We start from the raw sequence: 21,248 nt of genomic DNA, 5'->3' as shown, positions 1-21,248 counted from the left end.
GCCTCCTTAGCTCAGAGGCAGAGCACTGGTCTTGTAAACCAGGGGTCGTGAGTTCGATTCTCACAGGGGGCAAACATTTTTAAGTAAGACTAAAAACAGCGCACGAAAGGCTTGTTCCACCTGATCGATATAACAATAAAATAATGTAAAGAAAAAAAAGATTGACAAAACCACGCCACACAAAATAAGCACGTGAAAGGAATTAGAGACAAATGTTGCGAAAGGCGATCATGGAACTGTGTGCAAGGCAGGGAATTTGTTGTCGTGGTCTGAAGGCTGCTCTGATGCAGCTCTCCCTGTGACAGCCTCTTGATGTCTGCGTAACTGCTGCATCCCACATCCCTTTAAAGCTGCTTACAGCATTCGTGCCTTGCTGTAGCTCTACAATCCTTACGCCCCCTCCCATCCCACACTTCCCTTCATTATCAATTTTACTATTCCTTGATGCCTCATGATGTGCCCCGTCAACAGATACTTTTTTTGTCCCACGAATTTCTTCTTTCAACAGTTCGATTCAGTACCGCCTCATTAGTTTCTGGACCTGCCCATATAATCCTTAGTATTCTGTAGCACAACATTTCAAAAGCTTCTATTCTCGTCTTGTCTGAACATCTACGTTTCACTTTCGTACAAGGCTACAGTCCAGCCGGCCGTTGTGACCGAGTGGTTCTAGGCGCTTCAGTCCGGAACCGCGCGACCTCTAGGGACGCAGGTTCGAATTCTGCCTCGGGCATGGTTGTGTGTGATGTCCTTAGGTTAGTTAGGTTTAAGTAGCTCTAAGTTCTAGGGGACTGATGACCTCAGATGTTAAGTCCCATAGTGGTTGGAGCCATTTGAACCTCTCTCATTTTTTCTTTTTTTTAAGCTACAGTCCAGACAAATACCTTCAGAAAAGATTGCCTAACGCTTAAATTAATCTTCGATATTAACACATTACTCTTTTTCAGAAATGTTTTTCTTGCTATGGCTAGTATGATTTTATATCCTTTCTATTTCGACCACTGTCAGTTATTTTGCTGCCCAGATATACCGACAGAAAAAAAAACGCAACACGAGGAAGGAGCCGTGCGACGTAAACCCAAGTTGATAGGCGTATTTCTACATCTACAAGATGATGTCTATTCAGATTTCGCGCCAGTTGCACAAAAGTGACGCTAGCAGCGCCACTATAAGGATGCAAACCAGGTTTGCTTTACAAACGCGTTGTAATGGTCGTGACGTTAGTTAACTTTGAGACTGGACCTGGTGAGTTCGTTAGCCAAGAATGCCCAAGGCGACAAAGAAGGTATTATCTACACCCCACTGAGTTTCAATGAGATCATGTAATAGGGGTATGAAACGCTGGATGTTCCTTTCGTGATATTGAAAAAAAGACCGGGCAGGAATGTATCCACTGTGCATGACTCCTGATAGCGGTGGTCACGAGAATGTACTGTCACAAGAAGACCTTGCTCTGGACAGCCACGTGGCACTACCGAGAGGAAAGACCATCGTGTTCAGCCTACGGCTCTAGCGCATCGTGTAGCATCTGCAGCAGCAATTTGAGCAGTTGGTATCACAGTAACAAAACAAACTGTTACTAACCGGTTACTTCAAGGATGACCCAGAATGACCGTCATTTGCGACAGCAGTTGTGTCTAGCAAGAGCTCATTGTAGGGCGGAATGGAGGTCTACCTCGATGCCAGTGATGGCCATATGTTGATTAGAAGGAAGCCAGTTAAGGGCCAACAACCAATCTGTCTGCATGCCAGACACACTGGACATATGTCTGGAGTTATGGTCCGGGGTGCGATTTCATATGACAACAGGAGCATCCTTGTGGTTATCCCACACACCCTGAGTGGAAATTTGTACATCGATATAGTGATCCAAACTGTCATGAACAACATTGCAGTGGAGGTTTTCGGACAGGATAACGCTGGCCCATATAGCCTTGTTGTAACCCATGATGCTCTACACAGTGCCGGCCGCGGTGGGCGTGCGGTTCTGGCGCTGCAGTCCGGAACCGCGGGGCTGCTACGGTCGCAGGTTCGAATCCTGCCTCGGGCATGCGTGTGTGTGATGTCCTTAGGTTAGTTAGGTTTAAGTAGTTCTAAGTTTTAGGGGACTTATGACCTAAGCTGTTGAGTCCCATAGTGCTCAGAGCAATTTGAACCATTTGAACCTCTACACAGTGACGACATGCTGCCTTGGTCTGCTTGATCGGCAGATTTCTCTCCAATCGAGTGTGTATGGGACGTCATTAGACGACAACTTCAATGTCGTCCACAACTAGTATTAACCGTCCTGTATTCACCGACCAAATGCAACAGGTATGGAACTCCATCCAACAAACTGGCATCTTTCAGCTGTACAATACAATGTATACACGTTTGCAAGCTCGCAGTCAACATTCTAGCGATTACACCAGTTATTAATGTACCGGGATTTCACGTTTGCAATGGCTTATCTCGCGCTTACGTTATCCTGTGATCTTGAAATTTTAACCTCTTAAACAAGTTACCTAGACAAATGTGTTCCCGAAAATTCATTACTCTACATTAATTGTTTTCTGATGTTGCAATTTTTTTCTTTCAGTGTAGAGAAACTAATCTACTACTTTTACTGTCTCATTTCCTAATCTAATTCCCTCACCATCTCTTGATTTCATTTGGGTACACTCAATTAACTTTATTTTAATTTTGTTGATATTCATCTTTTAATCTTTTTCAAGAACCTATCCATTCCGCACAGCTGCTCTTCCAATGTCATTAGCAAACCACAAAGTTTTTATTTCTTCTCCAGCAACCTAGTTCTCTTTCCAAATTTTTCCTTGGTTTCCTTTACTGCTTGCTTAATACCGATTGGAGAACATCTTGGATAGGCTACACTCCTGGCTCACTCCGTTCTCAAGCACTGCTTTCATGAAGAAGAAGGAAGAAAGATTGGGTTTAACGTCCCGTCGACATCGAGATCATTAGCGACGGAGAACAAGCTTTGATTGAGTCAAGGATGGGGAAGGTTATCGGCCGTGCAGTTTTCAAAGAAATCATCCCGGCATTTGCTTCGAGCGATTTACAGAAATCACGGAAAACTTAAATCTGGATGGCCGGATGCGGGTTTAAGCCGTCGTCCTCTCGAAGGCGAGTATATGCGTGCTATAACTACTGCACCACCTCACTTGGCTGCTTTCATGTCCATATTACACTTATTGCTATCTGGGTTCTGTAGAAGTTGTAAATGACATCTCCTTCCCTGTATTTTATACCCGCTCTCTTCGGAATTTCGAGATACGTATAACGGTCAATAATAAACTATCCTTTACGACAAATCGGCAGGGTCAGTGTGACCTCGCAGGGTTCCAATATTTCTCTAGAATTCAAACTGAGAAACTACGACGGGAAGAGGATAAGGTGGAGCTGAATTTTCCGGACTGTCACTGCAAGCAAATGTGGCAGAACCTGACAGTATCAGTGGTTCTTTCCACTGCCTAAGTGATATTGTATAAATTAATATAAGGACCCATGTAACGGCATTACAAAGATGCAGCAACTGTTCGAAAGCCGAAATGTGTCAACTTCGTCGCCGTGTGTTAAAATTTTGAAGCTACTATACTAGGGGTAAGATAGATACTGCCTACAGGAAAATGAAAGAGACCTTTGGAGAAAAGAGAATCACTTGTATGAATATCAAGAGCTCAGATGGAAACCCAGTTCTAAGCGAAGAAGGGAAAGCAGAAAGGTGGAAGAGGGAATATATAGAGGGACTATACAAGGGCGATGTACTTGAGGACAATGTTATAGAAAGGGAAGAGGATGTAGATAAAGATGAAATGGGAGATACGATACTGCGTGAAGAGTTTGATAGAGCACTGAAAGACCTAAGTCGAAACAAGGCCCCGGGAGCAGACAACATCCATTAGAACTACTGACGGCCTTGGGAGAGCCAGTCCTGACAAAACTCTACCATCTGGTGAACAAAAAGTATGAGACAGGCGAAATACCCTCAGACTTCAAGAAGAATATAATAATTCCAATCCCAAAGAAAGCAGGCGTTGAGAGATGTGAAAATTACCGAACTATCAGTTTATCACGGATGCAAAATACTAACTCGAATTCTTTACGGACGAATGGAAAAACTGGTAGAAGCAGACCACGGGGAAGATCAGTTGGATTCCGTAGAAATATGGGAACACGTGAGGCAATACTGACCCTACGACTTATCGTAGAAGCTAGATTAAGAAAAGGCAAACCTACGTTTCTAGCATTTGTAGACTTGGAGAAAGCTTTTGACAATGTTGACTGGAATACTCTCTTTCAAATTCTGAAGATGGCAGGGCTAAAATACAGGGAGCGAAAGGCTATTTACAATTTGTACAGAAACCAGATGGCAGTTATAAGAGTCGAGGGACATGAAAGGGAAGCAGTGGTTGGGACGGGGTGAGATAGGGTTGTAGCCTCTCCCCGACGTTATTCAATCTGTATGTTGAGCAAGCAGTAAAGGAAACAAAAGGAAAATTCGGAGTAGGTATTAAAAACCATGGAGAAGAAATAAAAACTATGGGGTTCGCCGATGACATTGTAATTCTGTCAGAGAAAAAAAAATGGTTCAAATGGCTCTGAGCACTATGGGACATAACTTCTGAGGTCATCAGTCCCTAAAACTTAGAACTACTTAAACCTAACTAACCTTAGGACATCACACACACCGATGCCCGAGGCAGGATTGGAACCTGCGACCGTAGCGATCGCGCGGTTCCAGACTGTAGCGCCTAGAACCGCTCGACCACCCCGGCCGGCTCTAAGAGACAGCAAAGGACCTTGAAGAGCAGCTGAACGGAATGGACAGCATCTTGAAAGGAGGATATAAGATGAACATCAACAAAAGCAAAACGAGGATAATGGAATGTAGTCGAATTAAATCGGGCGATGCTGAGGGTATTAGATTAGGAAATGAGACGCTTAAAGTAGTAAAGGAGTCTTGCTATTTGGAGAGAAAAATAACTGATGATGGTCGAAGTAGAGAGGATATTAAATGTAGACTGGCTATGGCAAGGAAAGCGTTTCTGAAGAAGAGTAATTTGTTAACATCGAGTTAGATTTAAGTGTCAGGAAGTCGTTTCTGAAAATATTTGTATGGAGTGTAGCCATGTATGGAAGTGAAACATGGGCGATAAATAGTTTAGACAAGAAGAGAATAGAAGCTTTCGAAATGTGGTGCTACAGAAGAATGCTGAAGATTAGATGGGTTGTTGTTTGTTGTGGTCTTTAGTCCTGAGACTGGTTTGATGCAGCTCTCCATGCTACTCTATACTGTGCAAGCTTCTTCATCTCCCAGTACCTACTGCAACCTACATCCTTCTGAATCTGCTTAGTGTATTCATCTCTTGGTCTCCCCCTACGATTTTTACCCTCCACGCTGCCCTCCAATACTAAATTGGTGATCCCTTGATGCCTCAGAACATGTCCTACCAACCGATCCCTTCTTCTGGTCAAGTTGTGCCACAAACTTCTCTTCTCCCCAATCCTATTCAATACTTCCTCATTAGTTATGTGATCTACCCATCTAATCTTCAGCATTCTTCTGTAGCACCACATTTCGAAAGCTTCTATTCTCTTCTTGTCCAAACTATTTACCGTCCATGTTTCACCTCCATACATGGCTACGCTCCATACAAATACTTTCAGAAATGACTTCCTGACACTTAAATCTATACTCGATGTTAACAAATTTCTCTTCTTCAGAAACGCTTTCCTTGCCATTGCCAGTCTACATTTTATATCCTCTCTACTTCGACCATCATCAGTTATTTTGCTCCCCAAATAGCAAAACTCCTTTACTACTTTAAGTGTCTCATTTCCTAATCTAATACCCTCAACATCACCCGACTTAATTCGACTACATTCCATTATCCTCGTTTTGCTTTTGTTGATGTTCATCTTATATTCTGCCTTCAAGACACCATCCATTCCGTTCAACTGCTCTTCCAAGTCCTTTGCTGTCTCTGACAGAATTACAATGTCATCGGCGAACCTCAAAGTTTTTATTTCTTCTCCATGGATTTTAATACCTACTCCGAATTTTTCTTTTGTTTCCTTTATTGCTTGCTCAATATACAGATTGAATAACATTGGGGAGAGGCTACAACCCTGTCTTACTCCCTTCCCAACCACTGTTTCCCTTTCATGTCCCTCGACTCTTATAACTGCCATCTGGTTTCTGTACAAATTGTAAATAGCCTTTCGCTCCCTGTATTTTACCCTTGCCACCTTCAGAATTTGAAAGAGAGTATTCCAGTCAACATTGTCAACAGCTTTCTCTAAGTCTACAAATGCTAGAAACGTAGGTTTGCCTTTCCTTAATCTTTCTTCTAAGATAAGTCGTAAGGTCAGTATTGCCACACGTGTTCCAGTATTTCTACGGAATCCAAACTGATCTTCCCCGAGGTCGGCTTCTACTAGTTTTTCCATTCGTCTGTAAAGAATTCGTGTTAGTATTTTGCAGCTGTGGCTTATTAAACTGATTGTTCAGTAATGCCCGCATCTCGTGGTCGTGCGGTAGCGTTCTCGCTTCCCACGCCCGGGTTCCCGGGTTCGATTCCCGGCGGGGTCAGGGATTTTCTCTGCCTCGTGATGGCTGGGTGTTGTGTGCTGTCCTTAGGTTAGTTAGGTTTAAGTAGTTCTCAGTTCTAGGGGACTGATGACCATAGATGTTAAGTCCCATAGTGCTCAGAGCCATTTTTTTTGTTCGGTAATTTTCACATGTCAACACCTGCTTTCTTTTGGATTGGAATTATTATATTCTTCTTGAAGTCTGAGGGTATTTCGCCTGTTTCATACATCTTGCTCACCAGATGGTAGAGTTTTGTCAGGACTGCCTCTCCCAAGGCCGTCAGTAGTTCCAATGGAATGTTGTCTACTCCAGGGGCCTTGTTTCGACTCAGGTCTTTCAGTGCTCTGTCAAACTCTTCACGCAGTATCGTATCTCCCATTTCATCTTCATCTTCATCCTCTGCCATTTCCATAATATTGTCCTCAAGTACATCGCTCTTGTATAGACACTCTATATACTCCTTCCACCTTTCTGCTTTCCCTTCTTTGCTTAGAACTGGGTTTCCATCTGAGCTCTTGATGTTCATACAAGTGGTTCTCTTATCTCCAAAGGTCTCTTTAATTTTCCTGTAGGCAGTATCTATCTTACCCCTAGTGAGATAAGCCTCTACATCCTTACATTTGCCCTCTAGCCATCCCTGCTTAGCCATTTTGCACTTCCTGTCGATCTCATTTTTGAGACGTTTGTATTCCTTTTTGCCTGCTTCATTTACTGCATTTTTATATTTTCTCCTTTCATCAATTAAATTCAATATTTCTTCTATTACCCAAGGATTTCTACTAGCCCTCGTCTTTTTACCTACTTGATCGTCTGCTGCCTTCACTACTTCATCCCTCAAACCTACCCATTCTTCTTCTACTGTATTTCTTTCCCCCATTCCTGTCAATTGTTCCCTTATGCTCTCCCTGAAACTCTGTACAACCTCTGGTTCTTTCAGTTTATCCAGGTCCCATCTCCTTAAATTCGCACCTTTTTGCAGTTTCTTCAGTTTTAATCTACAGTTCATAACCAATAGATTGTGGTCAGAGTCTACATCTGCCCCTGGAAATGTCTTACAATTTAAAACCTGGTTCCTAAATCTCTGTCTTGCCATTATATAATCTATCTGATACCTTTTAGTATCTCCAGGCTTCTTCCACGCATACAACCTTCTTTTGTGATTCTTGAACCAAGTGTTAGCTATGATTAAGTTGTGCTCTGTGCAAAATTCTACCAAGCGGCTTCCTCTTTCATTTCTTAGCCCCAATCCATATTCACCTACTACGTTTCCTTCTCTCCCTTTTCCTACACTCGAATTCCAGTCACCCATGACTATTAAATTTTCGTCTCCTTTCACTATCTGAATAATTTCTTTTATTTCATCATACATTTCTTCAATTTCTTCGTCATATGCAGAGCTAGTTGACATATAAACTTGTACTACTGTAGTAGGTGTGGGCTTCGTATCTATCTTGGCCACAATAATGCGTTCACTATGCTGTTTGTAGTAGCTTACCCGCATTCCTATTTTCCTATTCATTATTAAACCTACTCCTGCATTACCCCTTTTTGACTTTGTGTTTATAACCCTGTAGTCACCTGACCAGAAGTCTTGTTCCTCCTGCCACCGAACTTCACTAATTCCCACTATATCTAACTTTAACCTATCCATTTCCCTTTTTAAATTTTCTAACCTACCTGCCCGATTAAGGGATCTGACATTCCACGCTCCGATCCGTAGAACGCCAGTTTTCTTTCTCCTGATAACGACATCCTCCTGAGTAGTCCCCGCCCGGAGAATCATCCAGACTGTTGCCCTTGCAACTACTGAAAAGGCTGCTGCCCCTCTTCAGGAACAACACGTTTGCCTGGCCTCTCAACAGATACCCCTCCATTGTGGTTGTACCTACGGTACGGTTATCTCTATCGCTGAGGCACACAAGCCTCCCCACCAACGGCACGGTCCATGGTTCATGCGGGGGGGGGGGGGGGGTGTAGATGGGTAGATGGGTAGATCACATAACTAATGAGGAGGTTTTGAATAGGATAGGGGAGAAGAGGAGTTTGTGGCACAACTTGACTAGAAGAAGGGATCGGTTGGTAGGACATGTTCTGAGGCATCAACGGATCACCAACTTAGTACTGGAGGGCAGCGTGGAGGGTAAACATCGTAGAGGGAGACCAAGAGATTCAGAAGGATGTAGACTGCAGTACGTACTGGGAGATGAAGAAGCTTGCACAGGATAGAGTAGCATGGAGAGCTGCATCAAACCAATCTCAGGACTGAAGACCACAACAACAACCATATATGGCGACGAAGTTTGTTGCTTGTGATTTAATCAGGTGTTTTTAAGATTTCTGCAGTTCGAATGCTTTTAGGAAGTCCATAACATCCAAATAGCTACGAACTAAGTATAAAATTGTCCTGACAACATTAGAGACGATACAATAGTAGTACTCGCAAATGATTTTCCAGTAAATGTAATATTCTTATGCGTATAATCATAATAGCTGCGCCGTGCGGTTAAAGGCGCTGCAGTCTGGAACCGCAAGACCGCTACGGTCGCAGGTTCGAATCCTGCCTGGGGCATGGATGTTTGTGATGTCCTTAGGTTAGTTAGGTTTAACTAGTTCTAAGTTCTAGGGGACTAATGACCTCAGCAGTTGAGTCCCATAGTGCTCAGAGCCATTTTGAACCATAATAGCTGCAGAAATATGACTCTCCATTTACCACAATCCGGTAATTAAACATACGTATTAAAATAACGTTGGTGACAACACTGTAGTCATACACAAATTCCTGTCCAGTACGTTTAGTGTATGTAAGCGCATCAGCTGTATAATTAAAGGTTTTTGATGGGTCATAGGGGGTAAATACTTTAGAGGAAGACAGAGATTGGAATACATCCAGCAAATAACTGAGTGGCCGCGGCATGAAGAATGAGCTTGGAATAATAATTTACCGAGCAAGGTGGCGCAGTCGTCAGCACACTGGACTCCAGTTCAGGAGGACGACAGTTAAAACCTACGTCCGGCCATCCTCTCATTTAGGTCTTCTGTGATTTCCCTAAATCGCTTCATGCAAATACTGGGATGGTCCCTTTGAAAGAGCACGGCCGATTTTCTTCTCTATCCTTCCCTAATTCGATGGGATCGATGACCTCGCTGATTGGGTCTCTCCCCATGGATCAACCAACCGATAATAATTAAGTTGGCTGGTCACCCACTGTAGTTGTTTAATGCCCTTTCTGACTGGAAATTCCTGAATAGCTTGAACATTTTGTTGTGTAGGTAGTATTTCTCGACCACTGAGAACATGACAGTTACTCCACCAGTGATACGAAAAAACGGTATTTATCCATCTTGCACTTGAGATTGGTTTGTTGTAGAGCAGTAAAAGGGGGATCGAGGTTGGCCAGCTTCTGGGAGATTTTTACCAATGACGAGAATGTCGTCCAAATAGTACACATCCCGAGTCTGCTGTTCCAAGTACAATTGAACAATAGCCAGGGCACTGTCAATGCCAAAAGGAAACCTGTTGTAGCAGAATGTCCAAATGGAGTGTTAAGACGAGAATGTTCCATGCTGCCTCGTCCAGAGGAAGCTGAAGGTAAGCACCCTACAAATAAATCTTCGTGAAAAATCTTGCCTCCCACTAGCCAAGCCATAATGTCGTCCACCTCTGGAATTGGGTAGGCATGGGTAGGTGTGTGTTGATCGTGGCCTTGAAGTCACCACGAATTCGAAGTGGGGCAGCCTACTGACCACTGGTGACTGCGGTGAGAATGCCTTCCTCTTGGAGGCGCTGGAATTCCGAGTGCAGCTTATCTCTGAGCGCGAGTGGAACATTCGGTGTGTGTGTGTGTGTGTGTGTGTGTGTGTGTGTGTGGTTTGGGAACGTATGGGCGCCCATCGGTGAGGTTATCAGCGCCCTGACATCGATGAAAACAAACAAAGGTGGATAAGAACGAAAACTGTCGTACTCGCATGCACACGAAACGACCACACAATGACTATCGCACAGGCACTCTCACATGCATTAAAACCAATGAGGAGGCACGATAGCTAATCAAGAAAGTAAAAGAGGGAAAACAAACCACAAAAGAGCTCAAAGAACAGCACAGGGAAAAGAGACTGGCTGACCACTTACGAAAAAATTTGGTTGAGCCAGTCACCCTGTTGACACATTAAAAATATCTCCCCAAAATCTTGTTAAAAATGTGGGGCAATTCATAGAACTGAACTTTGAAGAAGTGGTGTGGATCTGTTGGGTGGAAAGTGACAGGAGATACAAAACCATTGGCGTTGCTAGCAGGATGAGAGAAAACACATTTGTACAGTGGCTTAAGTAGGAGGTAAGAGGAGGAACGGAAGCACATAGAATGTTAAAAACTTTAAACGCTCCTTTGATATAAGCCATGACATGGTAAAATAAAACAGCACGAAACTAACTGGATGCCAGGACAAGGAAAACAAATGAACTGAATGTTTGAGATGTTGGTGACTGTATATAAAATAATAGCGAGATATCCAGAACTAGCAGCCACAACTAGTCTGTCATACTGTATGCCCCACGCACTGATTATTTGTCTAATATGAGTTCTGGCGAGTCATCCACCTCCTTAGCTCAGAGGCGCCGGCACGGTAGCTCAGCGTATTCGGTCGGAGGGTTAGCTGCCCTCTGTAATAAAAAACTGAGTCAACGGCTCAACACTGAACTTGAACGGGTGTTCTGGGACATCTGCACCGAACAAATACAACGAACAACATCGAACAAAATAAGAACAAAAAAAAAAGAGGCAGAGCACTGGTGGTGTAAACCAGGGGTCGTGAGATCGATTGTCACAGGGGGCAAACGTTGTAAGTAGGACAAGAAACAACGCATTAATGGTTTGTTCCGTCTCGTCGACAGAGCCACACCGCACACACAATAAGCAGGTGAAAGGAATTACGTGACAAATGTTGCAGAAGGCGATCATGAAACTGTGCCCAAACTTTACAGGGAACTTGTTGTCGTGGTCTTCAGTCTGAAGGCTGGTCTGACGCAGCCGTCTCCGTGCAAGCCTCTGCATCTCTGTAAAGCTGCTGCGACCCACATCCCTTTGAAACTGCTTAATGTACTCCTGCCTTGGTTTCCCTCTACAATCCTTAATTTGACGATTCCCTGATACCCTAGAATATGCGTTGTCAACAGGTCCCTTTCTAGACAAGTTGTCCCATAAATTTCTTTTTCCCACAATTAAATTCAGCACTTCCTCATCAGGAGAAACAAAACTGGCGTTCTACGGGTCGGAGCCCGCAATGACAGATCCTTTAATCACACAGGTAGGTTAGAAAATTTAAAAAACGAAATAGATAGGTTAAAGTTAGATATAGTCGGAAAAAGTGAAGTTTGGTGACAGAAGGAACAAGACTTCTGGTCAGGTGAATACAGGGTTATAAATACAAAACCAAATATGGGTAATGCAGGAGTAGGTTTAATAATGAATAAAAAAAAGGAAGGAACAGCATAGAGAACTCAGGGGTGCAAGCTTTGATTCAGACCACTACCTTTCTGAAATTAAGTTCAAAGTCGTCCCAAATAGGAAACGCAGCATGAAACAAATTAAGGGTCGGAAGTACAGCACGGAAAAGATATTAAAATCAGATGAATTCACAAAAGCAACAGAAACCATTCAGACACAAAGCTGGGAGGATATCAAAGAAAACCTCATTACTACAGCAGCACGGATAGCACCGAACATAAAAAGTAAAAAAAACATGCCTGGTAGTCGCTGGAATGTGATGCCCTTATTGAAACAAGAAAACAGGCATGGCAAAACTGGCAATCTCAAAAAAACAGAAGAAAGCAGATTGAATTTCATTAGAGTTAGAAAACTGGTAGATAAAAATACAAAAAGGATTAAAAAGACACCTGAAAACAAAACTCTCCTTCAAATTGATGAAGAATTTACTAAAAACAACACAAGAAGCTTTTACAGAACTTTCAAACAAAGGTTATCAAGATGCAAAGCACCCACCCGCCAGTTACGAGATGTAAATGGGACCATCGCTCACAATAAAGCGGAAAATTGCAAAAAACTAGCAGGCCACTTTGAGAAACTCTAGAATTGTGAACTCATCCTTGAAAAATTTGAATCCATCCCAAATAACCGTGAGAAGCCGGATTCAGAACCACCGACGACTGAAGAACTACAGAAAGTTATTTCAGAACTTTAAAACAACAAAGGGTCCGGAGAAAACCAAATAGTGGCCGAAATATGGAAAAAGCTGACAAAAATGCAATTACATCCCTTCAGTGTGTTTTCGATAAAGTCTGGAAAGAAGAAGAGATCCCCACAGAATGGAGAACAGCTCTCATCCACCCTATCCACAAGAAAGGTCTGAAGACAGACTCCAACAATTACAGACGAATATCACTGCTGGATATAAGGTACAAGATTCTTTCTAAAGTCAACAGGGCAGAGCCGCAATTGGACCCGCAAATCGAGGAATACCAGGGAGCTTTTAGAAAGGGTAGATCATGTTCAGAACAAATACTAAACCTCAAAAACATCATGGCATACCAAAAATCTAGGGCAAAGACATACGTAATCTCCTTCATTGATTTCAAAAAAGTATATGATTCGATTGACAGAGAATCTATATTATCAGTCCTGGAAGAAATAGGTTTGGGTAAGAAAACAAACTAATATTATATAAGCGACCCTTACAAATACATTTTCGAAAGTTAAATTCATGGGCGAATTATCGGTACCCTTTGAAATAAAAACGGGAGTGCGCCAGGGGGATGGGCTCTCAGCGTTGCTGTTCAATTGTGCGCTTGAGAAAGTAGCCAGAGAATGGAAAACAAATATTAAGAGTGGTATAAGACTGGGTTGCAAAAAGAAGAACCTTAAAGTAAATTGCATTGCTTTTGCAGATGATATGGGCCTGTTTGCTGAAACAATGGAAGAAGCACGGCAGCAAATCCTTGAACTAAAGAAACAAGCAGCTAAAACAGGTCTTCACATATCCTTTGAAAAAAAAAACTAAGATATTGACAAACATCACGCGCTCATGTAAATACCTCAAAGTTCAAGAACAAAAGAGTGAAATAGTACAAGAATTCAAATATCTCGGAGAATGGATTAGTTGGAATGCTGGGGAAAGCAAAACAATGGAATCCAGAAAAAATAAACTTGAATTGGGCTTCCAACTAACAAAAAATACATACAACAAAAAATCCCTTTCATGGGGGTCCAAAATTACACATTACAAGACAGTGATTAAGCCAGAAGCACTGTATGCAGCAGAAACACTAAACATGAATTTCAAAGGCCAAATGGAGAAACTTGAGCATAGGGCCAAAATTTCAAGACAATAAGATTATATACATCAAAAATGAAACTCTCTACAAGCAAATTGAAAAACTTTCATATACTATGCGAAAAAGGAGGATAAATTTTTATGGTCATCTTCTCAGAATGAATTGCTACAGATTAACCAAACAAATCTTTGACTTTTTCCGTAACCGCAAAACGAAAGCCAACTGGTTTAAAGAAACTGAGAAAGACCTAGTAGAATTAAAGATTTCAGAAAATTCACTTATCGATCGAACAACTAAATTAATTACTAAAGATGAAAACATAAGGTTCCAAGACAGATCTACACAAAAGTCCAAACCCTTCACCTCGGAAGAAGAGAGGAAAAGAAGATCAGAAAGAATGAAGAAATACTGGGCCCTAAGAAAAGAACAATGCACAAAGAAATGATTGATCCATCGTATCACAAAGAGTGTGAAACGAAAGAAGAAGAAGAAGTAGAACGAATTATTGTAGCCAAGACAGAACCGAAGCCCACGCCTACCACAATAGTACAAGTACGCCAACTAGTTTCGCAGATGATGAAGAGATTGAATAAATATATGATGAGATAAAATAAATTATTCAGATAGTTAAAGGAGACGAAAATTTAATAGCCGCAGCGGACTAGAATTCGATAGTAGGAAAAGGAAGAGAAGCAAAAGTAGTAGGTGAATATGGACTGGCGTAACGAATAAAACAGGAAGCCGCCTAGAATTTTGCACACAAACTTAATCATAGCTAACACTTAATTTAAGAATCATGAAAGAAGGTTGTATACGCGGAAGAGACCTGGAGACATCAGAAGGTGTCGGGTTTAGGAAAAATACTTTAAATTGTAATACACTTCCAGGGGCAGAATGGTAATGAATTGTAGATCAAAACTGACGAAACTGCAGAATGATAGGCTGAGGAATGAAATACTGAAGACAGCAGTAGATTAAGTAGGTAAAAAGACGAGAGCTAGTAGATATCCTAGGGTAACACAAGAGGTATTGAATTTAATTGATGAAAGGAGGAAATATAAAAATGCAGTAAATGAAGCGAGGGCAAAGGAATAGAAGCGCCTCAAACATGAGATCGACAGGATGCGCAAAATGGCTAAGCAGGGATGGCTAGAGGACAAATGTAAGGATGTAGAAGCATATATCACTAGAGGTAAGACAGATGCTGCCTACAGGAAAATTAGAGGCCTTTGGAGAAAAGAACCTTATGAATATCAAGAGCTGAGATGGAAATCCAGTCCTAAGCAAAGAAATGAAAGCAGAAAGGGGGAAGCAGTATACAGAGTGTCTGTACAAGGGTGATGTACATGAGGGCAATATAATGGAAATGGAAGAGGACGTAGGTGAAGATGAAATGGGAGATACAATACTGCGTGAAGAATTCGACAGAGCACAGAAAAGACTTAGATCCAAACAAAGTCCCGGGGGTAGACAACACACCATTAGAACTACTGATAGTCTTGGGTGAGCCAGCCATGACAGAACTCTTCCATTTGGTGAGCACGATATATGAGACAGGCGAAATACTATCAGACTTCAAGAAGAATATAATAATTCCAATCCCAAAGAAAGCAGGTGTTGACAGGTGTGAAAATTACCGAACTATCAGTTTAATAAATTGCGGTTGCAAAGTACTAAAACGAATTCTTTGTGGACGAATGGAAAAACTGGTAGAAGCCGACATTGGTTTCTGCACTTAGAATGCTTTTAAGAAGTCCGTAAATACATATACCTACGAAATAGATACAAAATTTATCTGACTACGTTAGAGACGATGCAGTAGTACCTCTCATAAATGGTTTTACAGTAAATTTAATATTCATATGCATATAATTATAACAGCTGCAATAATTTGACTCTGCGTTCACCAAACTGCAATAATTGAACATACATATTAAAATAATGTTAGTGACACTACGGTAGTTCTAAGAAAATTTTTGTCAAGTAAGTTAAGTGTATGTAACTCATCAGCTGCACAATTAAAGGTTTTGATGGGTCATAGAGGGTAAAAACTGTAGAGGAAGACAGAGATTGGAATACATCCAGAATAATAATTAAGTTGGCTTGTCACACTTCGCGGTTGTTTGTCACTTGGAACTGGAAGTTCCTGGACGCTTGAACATTTTGTGATGTAGGACTTATTCCTCGACCTCTGAGAACATGACCAAGTTATTCCATCTGATGGACGAAAAACCGTCATTTGCCCATGTTACATTTGAGAGTGGTTTGCTGCTGAACAAAAAGGGCATCGAGGTTGGCCAACTCCTGGGTGTTTTTACTAGTGACGAGAATGTAGTCCAAATAGTTCGCCGTGCTGGACACATCCTGAATCAGCTGTTTCAAGTATCGCTGAAAAATACCCACGGCACTGGTATGCCAAAAGGAAACCTGTTAATAGCAGAATGTCCAAATGGAGTTTTAATAACGAGAATGTTCCATGATGTCCGGAGGGAGCTGAAGGTAAGCATCCCATAAATCAATCTTTTCGAAAAATTTTGCCTCCCACTAGTCTTGCCATAATGTCGTCCACCTTTGGAATTTGGTAGGCATCAATAACGAATTGTGCGTTGATCGTGGGCTTGCAGTCACCACGAATACGAATGGCCCATTCAGTTATTCTACAGTAACGATGGAGGTAGCCTACTGACTCGTGAGGACTGCAGCTGATCTGAGTGCGAATGGAACATTCTGAGCTTTAAGGAAGCGGGGTGTGACTGTCGGAGGGAGACTGGCATGAGACTTAGAATGAATGATACTGGTAGGAGCACGAGAGAAAACTGACTCGTTCTTTCACCAAAGTAGGAGGTAGCCACTGACAGCTGAATGCTGGTGGTGGAGTCACGTACTTCCGGACCCAAAGCTACAAAAATGTCCAGACCAATGATGTTGGAAGCTCCACCAAGATGCGTGCCGTGAGGAGAGTTGAATGATGCTGAATGCCAGTCATGAATTTTCCTTTCATTTCGATATCATGGTTGCTGTAGCTACGCAGGGGTCTTGAGAATTCTTGTAGCGGAGGTTAGCCGTAACGACGATAAGTCTCCTAAACTATGATAGTCATGGAAGAACCTTTAACTAGACTGGAACATAGTTGACTTCCACTGTGAAAATAAAAAGTCAGGAAAAGGGGAACCATGCAGGCGTAATCTACATTAATCTTGAGGGGAGACTGGCAGACTTCCGTCTTATGTCCTGTCTTGCCGCAGGAGGAACATTTAGCCTAGCGGCAACAGCACTGTTGCCATGGGTGGGTGATGAAGCAGTTGTTGTGGGAGAGTAACCACTGCGGGAGATGCACTTTGGTGGAGGGCTTGCCAGCCACAGACAGATCAGAGTGTAGTGCAGTCCGTGCTTGGATCTGGCGCCGGGGAACCAGACTGGCCGCAAACGCCTGTGAGGAGTCGTGTAATGTGATGTCTGCAGAGACTGTTAGAAAGCACCAATGATGGTGAGGCAAGTCTCCAATGTGAGTTCCTTGCGTTTTAGGAAGTCTGTACCAAGTCCTTCATCTGGTTAAGGTACAAGAATGTCTCTGACGAGGGAAATTACGTAGGACTGTTTTACACTACTGGCCATTAAAATTGCTACACAAAGAAGAAATGAGGATGATAAACGGGTATTCATTGGACAAATATATTATACTAGAACTGACATGTGATTGCATTTTCACGCATTTTGGGTTCATAGATCCTGAGAAATCAGTATCCAGAACAACCACCTCTGGCCGTAATAACGGCCTTGATACGCCTGGACATTGAGTCAAACAGAGCTTGGATGGCGTGTACAGGTACATCTACCCATGCAACTTCAACATGATACCATAGTTCATCAAGAGTAGTTACTGGCGTATTGTGATGAGCCAGTTGCTCGGCCACCATTGACCAGACGTTTTCAATTGGTGAGAGATCTGGAGAATGTGCTGGTCAGGGCAGCAGTCGAACATTTTATGTGTCCAGAAAGGCCCGTACAGGACCTGCAACATGCGGTCGTGCATTACCCTGCTGAAATGTAGGGTTTCGCAGGGATCGAATGAAGGGTAGAACCACGGGTCGTAACACATCTGAAATGTAACGTCCACTGTTCAAAGTGCCGTCAATGCGAACAAGAGGTGACTGAGACGTATAACCAATGGCACCCCATACCATCACGCCGGGTGAGACGCCACTATGGTGATGACGAATACACGCTTCCAATGTGCGTTCACCGCGATGTCGCCAAACACGGATGCGATCATCATGATGCTCAAACAGAACCTGGATTCATCATAAAATGACGTTTTGCCATTCGTGCACCCAGGTTCGTCGTTGAGTACTCCATCGCAGGCGCTCCTGTCTGTGATGCGGGGTCAAGGGTAACCACAGCCATGGTCTCCGAGCTGATAGTCCATGTTGCTGCAAACGTCGTCGAACTGTTCGTTCATATGGTTGTTGCCTTGCAAACGTCCCCATCTGTTGACTCAGGGATCGAGACGTGGCTGCAAGATTCGTTACAGTCATGCGGATAAGATGCCTGTCATCTCGACTGCTAGTGATACGAGGCCGTTGGGATCCAGCACGGCGTTCCGTATTACCCTCCTGAACCCACCGATTCCATATTCTGCTAACAGCTATTGGATCTCGACCAACGCGAGCAGCAGTGTCGCGATACGGTAACCGCAATCGCGATAGGCTACAGTCCGACCTTTATCAAAGTCGTAAACGTGATGGTACGCATTTCTCCTCCTTACACGAGCCATCACAACAACGTTTCACCCGGCAACGCCGGCCAACTGCTGTTTGTGTATGAGAAATCGGTTGGAAACTTTCCTCATGTCAGCACGTTGTAGGTGTCGCCACCGGCGCCAACCTTGTGTGAATGCTCTGAAAAGCTAATCATTTGCATATCACAGCATCTTCTTCCTGTCGGTTAAATTTCGCGTCTGTAGCAGGTCATCTTCGTGGTGTAGCAATTTTAATGGCCAGTAGTGTACATTGAGGCTTATTACACTGGAACAGACAGTCGCTGGATAAACCCTACAATTAGCTATCCACTCTCTGTAAAATTGTCCATTCAGCATGTGGCAACTAAAACGCTCATAGGGTGCCGCCGCAATGTGCACCTGCGAATCCAAATATTGTAGTAGAAAAGTCTTCAGATGATCCTATGGGAGAGTACAGGGCTCTACTTCAGTGTTGAGCTGTTGTAGTATATGGAAAATTTATGGGCCTACGTAGTCCAGAAAGAACCCACACTGTTGGGTCACCTGAGACCATGGGCCAGGAAGTGCTGTTCCGGTCTAGCCCAGGACTCGACCTTCCAGTCAAACACCTAGAACGCCAGTGGCGCCACTCTGAATTCTTTTACCAGTAAGTCAGTGTGGGATAACAGGTTCAACAGCTCCGGGTTGGTTGTGGTGATGGCTGCCACCTTGTGCACCATCGCTTGCGTGCCCTGTTGCATATTCTGGAGTAGCAGCAACGTCTGGATAGTAACATCCAAAGCGTTAGACTGAAACCTGATTGGTAGATAGTCAGAGAGCGAACAGGATAAGGTTAAGGTTGTGGATGGGGCCGTAAACAGTTACTGTGAGTTGCACAATCAAACACACTATTTTTCTACGACCCACTTGTTTCCACATTGGCTTAAAAGATCACAACTAAACAATACGGCTGAAGGCCTAGTTAAAGAAAACTTGAGATGCTTTCTGGGCTGAAGGCCCAAAACCACACAGCAAATACAAGAAAGCCTGAAGGCCTGGCTTAGAAATCAAAAGCAATTAAAATAGAAAGTAAAAAAAAATCTTTTTTAAAAAAAAATACAGCGAAAACAATTAACAGCTGAAGGCCTACAATACACGTCTCAAGGACAACTATAATCAAGGCACAGTAATAAACATTTTTTTAAGCAAGAAAATTTCTTTTTAAACTTACAACAGAACGGTCGAAACCTGATTAACGTAGTGCACGGCTGAAGGCCACAGCCGGCCGCGGTGGTCTCGCGGTTCTAGGCGCTCAGTCCGGAATCGCGCGACTGCTACGGTCGCAAGTTCGAATCCTGCCTCAGGCATGGATGTGTGTGATGTCCTTAGGTTAGTTAGGTTTAAGTCGTTCTAAGTTCTAGGGGATTGATGACCACAGATGTTAAGCCCATAGTGCTCAGAGCCATTTTGAAGGCCACAAACGCCGGCCGGGGTGGCCGAGCGGTTCTAGGCGCTACAGTCTGGAACCGCGCGACCGCTACGGTCGCAGGTTCGAATCCTGCCTCGGGATGTGTGTGATGTCCTTAGGTTAGTTAGGTTTAAGTAGTTCTAAGTTCTAGGGGACTGATGACCTTAGAAGTTAAGTCCCATAGTGCTCAGAGCCATTTGAACCAAGGCCACAAACAAATTTGAAACAACCGCTGAAGGCCTGACAACAAGTCAGATTAATAATTTAGAATAAACCCCTTGTTTATTATAAAAAAAATTCCTTTAGAGAATACACACGGTTGAAGGCCTTATTAAGGTGTTCACACAAATCGTTGGCTGAAGGCAACACATAACACATGGAACAACTAACGGCTTAGAGCCTGGGTTACAAACAATTTCAGATAGAACAATTTCTAAAAATAAGAAATTTTTTTCTAAAATCCAATGCTCAAAATTTTAATTTATCTTGGCTGAAGCCCTTTATGTAAAATTTAAAAAAACTGAATTAATACAGGGCCAAAGGCCTCGCACAATACTTTACATAAAATGATAATCACAATTTAAAACAAACAGAACAAATGGTGCTCAGAAGTGTTCCAAGGGTCGGCCTGGGAAGGTAGCTCAAAACGTACCGAGCGAGGTGGCGCAGTGGTTAGCGCACTGGACTCGCATTCGGGAGGACGACGGTTCAATCCCGTCTCCGGCCATCCTGATTTAGGTTTTCCGTGATTTCCCTAAATCGCATCAGGCAAATGCCGGGATGGTTCCTTTGAAAGGGCACGGCCGATTTCCTTCCCCATCCTTCCCTCACCCGAGCTTGCGCTCCGTCTCTAATGACCTCGTTGTCGACGGGACGTTAAACACTAATCTCCTCCTCCTCCTCCTCAAAACGTAAGGTGGGGTGAGGCAGGTAGCCAAGAGTTGAAGTTAGGTAATCGGATAGTAAATCAAACTAGCGATGGCCCAAGGACCGACCAACAATTTAACCAATTCCCTTCTGTCCGACCAACGGCACGATGATGGAGAATGTCGGCCGAGGACGAGAATACGAACAGCGCTACGCCTGCCAAAAATTGGTTGTCTAAAAACAGTCAGGGGAACAATAACCACCCTAAGCAAATATGAACCGAACAACTTAAAAGGCTGTCGAACTACACGCCTTC

At 43.1% G+C, this 21,248-nt stretch overlaps 2 non-coding genes across 2 annotated transcripts; both read left to right on the top strand.

The window, feature by feature from the left end:
- Positions 1 to 72, top strand: Trnat-ugu (transfer RNA threonine (anticodon UGU)). Its single transcript has one exon. It is a non-coding gene; the product is annotated as a tRNA-Thr (tRNA).
- Positions 73 to 20,719: 20,647 nt separating this feature from the next.
- Positions 20,720 to 20,792, top strand: Trnaa-cgc (transfer RNA alanine (anticodon CGC)). Its single transcript has one exon. It is a non-coding gene; the product is annotated as a tRNA-Ala (tRNA).
- The last annotated feature ends 456 nt before the right edge of the window (positions 20,793 to 21,248 follow it).

The sequence above is a fragment of the Schistocerca cancellata genome, chromosome 2 (genome assembly GCF_023864275.1).
Source record: "Schistocerca cancellata isolate TAMUIC-IGC-003103 chromosome 2, iqSchCanc2.1, whole genome shotgun sequence".
In the NCBI taxonomy this organism is placed as follows: Eukaryota; Metazoa; Arthropoda; class Insecta; order Orthoptera; family Acrididae; genus Schistocerca; species Schistocerca cancellata.
Note: the sequence above shows the minus strand (reverse complement) of the source record. Positions and strands in the feature narration are given on the sequence as shown.